Source organism: Oryzias melastigma, linkage group LG14 (assembly GCF_002922805.2).
Source record: "Oryzias melastigma strain HK-1 linkage group LG14, ASM292280v2, whole genome shotgun sequence".
Taxonomy (NCBI): domain Eukaryota; kingdom Metazoa; phylum Chordata; class Actinopteri; order Beloniformes; family Adrianichthyidae; genus Oryzias; species Oryzias melastigma.
This window is the reverse complement of record NC_050525.1, coordinates 28,151,921-28,159,788: the sequence shown is the minus strand read 5'-3', so window position 1 is coordinate 28,159,788 and position 7,868 is coordinate 28,151,921. Positions and strand designations below refer to the sequence as shown.

The 7,868-nt window shown below is 38.5% G+C and overlaps 1 protein-coding gene across 1 annotated transcript in view; it reads left to right on the top strand.

The window, feature by feature from the left end:
- The window catches only part of tmem132e (transmembrane protein 132E), a 509,296-nt gene that overhangs the window by 307,454 nt on the left and 193,974 nt on the right, over positions 1-7,868 (top strand). The gene's annotated exons all lie outside the window — the stretch shown is intronic.

The following is a 7,868-nucleotide window of genomic DNA, read 5'->3' as shown; positions in this document are numbered from 1 at the left end:
AGCTAATATTTTAGCATTATGCCCGCTGTTTTGGCTAATTTAGAGAATTTTCAAGGTTTTAAGGCAAATTTAAAGTTTGGCTAATATGTTAGCAATATGCTAACATATTAGATTTTGCTAAAAATATTTAGAAATATCAAGCTTTTGGCAAGAATTAAGCATTTTCCCCTGTTTTTAAGGTTAATTTAGGGTCTAGCTAATATTTTAGCGCTATGCTAGATGTTTTTGGCTAATTTAAACATTTTTCAAATTTTTAAAATTAAAAAATGTATAGCAATATGTAAAAATATTTGCAAAAAATATTTTTTTCCAGTCTTTTAAGGCTCATTTGAAGTTTGGCTAATATTTTAGCATTATGTCAACTTATATTGCTAATTTAGACATGTTTCCAGGTTTTTTTAAGACTAATTTGCACTTTTGATAATATTTTAGCAATGTGCCAAAACATGCTTAAAATGTTAATCAATATGCTAAAAACATTGGCAAAAAAGACAAAAAAAAGGTTCCTGTTCTTTTATATTAATTTGCATTTCAGCTCATATTTTAGCAATATGACAGATGTTTTTAGCTAATTTAGACAATTACAATTTGGAGTTTAGCTAATATTTTAGCAATATGCTAAAATGTTGGCAACAAATAGAAATTTTTCCCATTTTAATGTTTATTTGGAGTGTATCTTATATGTTAGCATTATGCTAGATTTTCTGGCTATTTTGGACATTTTTTCTCTTTCCTTTGATTTTGAAAAGATATTGCAAGTTTATTTTGACACTTGGAGCTTGTTTCCTGTTGTTCACCATATCAGTGCGTTTCTGCTTCAAGTAGAACTCTGACTTGATGTGAGTGACCCCCCCTCCCCCCCATGTAATATAATAATAATAATATGCTTTTTTATCAAGTTTGAGACCCCTGTTATAAAGGGATTGAGTCATGATAAATATTGACTAAATCATGTCTCAACCTCATTATTTAATGGCGTTCTTCACGCTGATATTCAGTCTGAAGTCCCAAAAGGAGGAGGTGTTAAAGGTAAACCATAACCAGAATCAACACCATGAAGAGGAAAAGACAGTAATGATTATTTTTTTATTGTCTGAGATGAAAACCCAAACAGCAGCATTTTACTGCACAGAGCAGGACACTACATGCTACAAAGGCGGCCGAGCTTCAGAGCATCCGGACTCGGACTTTTTCTTGTCTGTGAAGCTGTTGTGTGAAATAAAGAAAGCGTGTTTTGAGACGGCGTCCTGGCAGACCGGTTTTATTGAGCTGGAGTCGATATCAGTGATTGACAGGCCCCCCCACCGGCCCCCCCGTGTCTGTCTGACAGGTCCACCCTGTTAGGAAGCCACGGAGGCTTTGTCCACACGCTTAACATTTCAAACGAGGTCTGAACAGAAAGAAGTTGAACTCGTTTGAAGTTTTGTTGCAATTACAGAAGCTGAAGGCGGGAAACGTCCGTGTTCGGCTGTCCAGACACCTAACGCTGGGTTTGTAGGGCAGAAATGTCCCCGCAGAGATTTAGGAAATGTTTACCATAAAACTGGGAGTGAAAGTCATAAAATCCATTTGGACTTAAGGTGGATTTGAACGGACAGCTTTTCTTTTTTCTTGAAGTGAAGCTGAAAAATCCCAGAATTCTCGGTTGTTTGTTTCCTTCAAACCCAAACAGTTTAGACTGAAATGAAAACCACATGAAGCACAAAGTTTCTTAAGTTCTTAAGATTATTTGTGATGAATTGTAAGTGTTTAGTAGTTTTAACCCTGGAGGCCTGATGGAGGTTCTGATGTCTTCATCTGGTTCTGGAGTCAAAACTGAACTAAAAACGTTACATTTTCTGACATTATTCTTTCAATAAAGTTATCACTGGGTTTTAGTGCATCCCAAAAATAGAAATAAGCACAAAGTTTCCACTTCTATATGGCCCACTGAGGGAATTTTAAGACAGTTTTTATCTTTTTTTAAATCCTGATTGGATTAAAGTCCCACCCCGATCGTCTTCTCAGCTATTTTAAAGCAGAAATCTGTGTAGTGTTCTAGGACATACTTTCTGCAGGAAGACTCTTGGTGCAGAACCACTCCGCCCCCCTTCCCCTCACTCCCCCTCCAGAAGTGGCCTGCCCAGCAGATTTTCTACATTACAAATAAGCTGTTCTTCAAATGACATATTTTTGTCTGCTCTTAATTCACAACAATTTGAATCATAAAAGGAAAAAGAACAATTCTAAAACAATAAAGCAGAATTCTGTTTGATTCTGAGGGTTTTCTGGGCTCTTTGCTGATCAGAACCAGAGGAGAACCAGATAAATGACTGGAAAATGCTCATTTTACATTTTATTGTCAACATTTGTCTGAATCTCTTCCTGCAGAAGTTCAGCGAGTCTGTGGGTCAAAGCATTGATATTAGAATTTTAAAACCTCAAACCTTTGAAAACGTGTCCGACTTCTACAAAGTAAATAATGGAACATATGTATAAATAAAATAAAAAATGAGTGTAAAATACCTCAGCGCAGCCAGGACTCGCCTCGGGGGAATCTTTACCTGGACTTTTCTTACTTGGAGGCAGCGAACGGTCTCGGGTTTGGCTGCTGTCCAGATGCTTTCCTCTCCTAAAAGATGCAGTTTGGCAGCGAGCACAAACGGAGAGGAAAGAGTCGTCGAGTTTTCTGAGGCCAGAGTGGCGCCGCAAACCCCACATCTGACATGTTCAACCACCAAACACAGTTCTGTCAGAAATACGCGCTTTCAGCCTTTGGAGGAAGTCAGGTTTTTAGATGCTAAAAAAAGTTGGAGAACAGCTGCGTTTTGGACAGGATTCATACCAAGAAGTATTTTTTTTTTTAAAAGTTTTAGCTTTTATTTTAGTGCAACATGTGTTTATTTGTTATTCTTTTAAAGAGAAAGTAAATAAAAGGAGAATGAGGAGGAAAAATAAGCGCTGTGCTGAAGGAAAAGGGGCCCAAACCTTATTAAAGATTTAAACCTCGGTGGGAATAAATAAAACAAAAACCAATCAAGATGACAGTTTAAACACATCAGAGGTGGATAAGCAAAAGAAACAATGACAGAGCCAAACAAGGAAAACGGGCTTTTGAGAACAAAATGCATAAGTAAATACCAGGACAGGAAGTAAATACTTTAAAATAATCATGAAGGAGGAAAAAATAGAACTTCCTTTTAAGATTTAAAGTGATGGTAAACACAGGGGTTTCACAGAAGTGGCTTTTACAATGACTTCCTGCTGATAATCATTATAATAATGAGACGCATCTGAGTTTGAGCGCAGCACATGCATGATTGAACGGCCGAACATCACGAATCATTTGTTACGAGCGTTACAAGAAACTGAAGTCCTAAACATGTGACATGGAAGGGTGGCCTGAAAAACAGGAATGATTCAGACGTGCATTAGCACACAGACGAGGAGGAGGAGGAGGAGGAGGAGGATGGAGCGACGTGGGAACAAATTGACCCTCTTGATGCATCTCACCAAACGCCTGGTGGCTTCATCAGGCAACCTGGTGACTCACAGAGCTGCACAAACTCTAACTACAAAGATTTTGAGGGTTCGTAATGAAAGGTTTAATGCTGTGAAGATCATCTGTTCTCAAAGATACGATCAGGCCGTTTTTAGCCAAAATCCAGGACCTAGTTTCTGCAGAGCGGTAGGAGTTCATTAGAAATGTACCTCTGAGTTGTGGGTGAAACCGTTGGCATTCCTGAGAGTTCTCTGTTTACATCTTCTCCCTCTAGCTTACAGACCCAACAAAATGGTGATCAATGTCAGAGGAATCCAGACGTTCAGTTCTGATCCAGATTCCAGCCCAGACCAGGAAATCAAAGACGTTCATGGATGTACTTGTCTAGTGGATGATCATGCTGCGCTTCCTCAGTCAAATTTAAAGTCCCACCATTTATCTCGCAACTACATGTGTGAAATTTGTTCTCTGCATTTGACCCCTCCCCTGAGGGAGCGGTGGGCTGCAGACTCAGCCGCACTCGAGAACCATTTGGTGGTTTACCACCCCATCCAACCCCCTAATGCTGAGTGTCCAGCAGTGTCCAATTTTTAGAGTCTTTGGTCTGACTCGGCTGGGATTTGAACCCACGACCTTCTAATCTCAGGGCGGACACTCTACCACAAGGCCACTGAGCTGCCTCTCTCATCCAAAAATGTGTTTGTAAACTTGGTGGGAGGAGCTCCACTCATATCGCCACATGGAAGCATTGACTATCTCATGGGAGACACGGATGATGTTGAGCGATCAGGTTTGTTTATTTTGCAGGTTTCTATAAAAGCATCAGTGATCTCGTCTCCATGTTTGGGTTCATGAGATCATTCAGAGACTCTCTGATTACGGTGAGCTTCACCATCTACTGCAGGAGCTGCGTCTGAATGATGGATGCTTTCAGCGGTACTTCTGTCTGTCTGTGACCCAGTTTGACGACTCCCTGAATCGAGAAGGGAAAAGTAAAGACAAGAATAAAACAGTGTTGGGGTAATTGATTACAGAGTAACAAACTACTGTAATTAAAGTACTTTAGTCTCTACTGTTACGGAGTAACGTAACTAATTACAGTTCAAATTTTGGTACAATTACTACAGAGACCGCTGTTACTTCATTACTCACATCTGAATGCAGTTAAACCATACGTGACTTTAACACGTTAATTGTGTCAACAACTGGCTCTGACATTGTTTCTTGGTTAAATTAAACAAAACGTGTAGAATAGTAATAAAAATAAAAAAAACAGTCACTGACAGATGCTCGCTGATGAGAGTTAGAGATTGGAAATAAGAAGAAGAGAGCATAAATATGGACGAGGACAGATTTGTAGAGCCATTCAAGAGATTCAAATTATTTCTAATTTGTTGTAAAAAAAAGACGAGATGAACTTTCTACTGTCCTTCAGCGTCAATGAGCAACCAGCCTGTATACAATGGGGGTTCGATACAATGTACATTTGATCATGTTTATGTGTTGACATTTTTGAGGTGGTGCTAAAAAACCACGAGACTCACGAATCAGATTCTGCAGCTTCAGAATGGGCGGAGCTTGTGGTCCAACCATCACATTTTCTACATCACAAACATGAGGTTTTACTAACAACATGTTTCCGTCTGCTCCGCATTCATTACAATTTAAATAAATCAAACTCAAGATATGTAATTTTGCCCTGCGACGGACTGGCGACCTGTCCAAGGTGTACCCCGCCTTCGCCCATCAGTGGCCGGGATAGGCTCCGGCACCCCGCGACCCCGAACGGGATGAAGCGGTCAAGAAAATGGATGGATGGATATGTAATTTTGTTCATAAATGTAAGGGGTTTCCAACTCAATCACACAAGGGACCAAAATCCAAAACACACCTGAGGTCGACTTGAAAAACATAACTTTTTAACATAATTATGAACTAGATATATAGGATTACCTGTGATAATGTGTGAATGCTGGAAGCTGAATTTGGCTGCTGAAATTGATAGTTAAGAACGTTGAAGCTAATAGCTGAAAATGCTAAAACTGATAGCCGGCTAAAATAGTAGCTAAATGCCAAATTAGCCTAAAAAACAAACAAACAAAAAACTTAGAAGAAACCAAAACAACTAGCATGTAGCTGAAAAAATAGCTAAAGTACAAAATATCCTAAAAAACAGAAAAAAGCCTAAATTAGCCAAAACAGCTAGCATGTAGCTGAAATTGCAGATAAACTCCAACATTGTCCAAAAAGCTAGCAGAATGATTTTTAAAACTGTAATTTTTTAACATAATCATGAATAATAAAAAAACAGGAATATTATTCCAGAATAAATCAGTTTAAACCTTAAATAACTTTCCATATTTTACTCTTTATAAACACATATTTTGTCAAAATTAAACATGTTAGAAGATAACATCAGGCCATTAATATCAATAAAATAAAATGATACAGTATGTCCTCCATCATCAGAAAAATGCCACATTTTTACCAAAGCTGGTCTTTAATTTTTGTGTCATTTTTCTCACAACTATTCTGACATGTTTCACCGTAACTGAGATACTTCATGACTGTAAGTCAGGTTTTCTTCAAGTTCCCAGAAGAAAACTTCATGGAAAGTAGGCTGAGGCTGTTCAGCAGCTGTAAGGGAAAAGCAGCTGGTCTGGGTAAACAGTCCGCGCAGACATTTCCATGGACAGCATGGATCTCCTCGGCCATGATTTGTCTCGGTTTTCCCTTCGTGTGTGTACAGCACGGATATGTTTGGAGGCAGCCCATGATTTTTCTTTTGCTTTTATTTTGGCACTTCTCTGACAGCTATTCCCTGGTTGTCCTTGGCAACGCAGCAACACATCTGAGTCCACCTTGCCTGCAGAAGGGAAAGCGCTGGCTCCAAATCCCATTTTTGTCCATTTTGATATGAGGGAAAGGCGGACTATTTTATGAGTAATAAATGAGCTTCATCTGCATCCACAGAACAGACATGACTGTAACTCCACAAAAACCTTCTGCACTTACACTTGTTTCATGAGAAGGCTGCGGGCAAAATTTGTTTTATCTCAGGTCAATTCAAAAATAACAAAAAAAGGGGATAAACATGCTTTTCATCCTTCTCTGGGGCCAATTTTGCTAATTTATTTAATAAGAAATAAAACCAAAGGAATAAAGGAACATTTTTATTAATATAGAGGTTTATTCTACCAAAAGTGTTGTCTTTTTCTGGCCGAGCTCTCCAGAATCCCTGACGGAGGAGCTGGAATGCCTGGAGTTCTGCACAAAGAGAGATGCATATGTATGCAAATCCATTTAAGTGTGAAAGCCAAACACAGTCATGTTTCCATTTTTTTGGTGCAGACTGCTCTTCCAGAGGCCTGTACACTCCATTTTCATATTTTACTGTTGATATCCAACAAAGTATTTTCTCACCATGACTAGATAATAATACCGCCTGCACCGTCACCAGGACCTATTTTTAAGACATCTCAGTTGTTTGTTGTGTACACACAGAACACACAACCCAATTCCCAAATGAAACCAGAGGTCCTCTTCTGAATCCCAGAAGGACTTTGTCACATCAGGGAAAGTTTCTGGATCTGATTTCACCTCTTATTCTTTCTTAGTGAAAGAACACATTAGTGAAATAAAACTATGAATGCGGTTGTGGTGCATCTTTTATTGCCATGGCAACAGTCCCAGAGGCTCTCAAACTTTTACAATTTGCTTCCTGCACAACCTGAATATTTACGAGTGTAAAGGCAGTGAACAAGACATGAGATCTATTGCTAAAAAGGATTATAAAAAGAAACAAACCAAAAAAACTAAACTATGTTAATTTTATGCAATTAAGCGCCAATAAAATTTCAGCTTATAAATCATAATGCACTGTAGCAGTTAAGTTTATTCTGCGGAGAGCATTATTTTCTGATAATGCACGATTCATCGGGCATTATCCTGCTAACGCTAGGTTCACACTGGCCGCAGAAGATCTGGGGTTTTCCGTAACGGTCGACGAGGGCTTCAGCTAGAGATTTTTTTGTTGTTGTTTTTGCCATCGTGGGGAAGTTAAGTACCTAAAATAAGACCCCATGTTTCTGCTGTGAAGAAGCAAGTAGTTAGTAGGTCTACACTTCTTAGTGTGTGTTTGTGTTGTGATTGTTTTCATCTCTACAGTCTGGTTAGATTTGTCAATCATTGTGTTTTATTGTGAAAAATTGGTTCATATATATATATATATATGTGTGTATACATGCGTGTATGTATATACAGTATATATATATGTGTGTGTATGTATATATCAGTCCCAATTCTACATCCATACACAACAAAAAGCTGAAATTTTTAAAATTTTAATGATTCTATTGGTACAGGGCAATTAAAACTAGATTTGCAA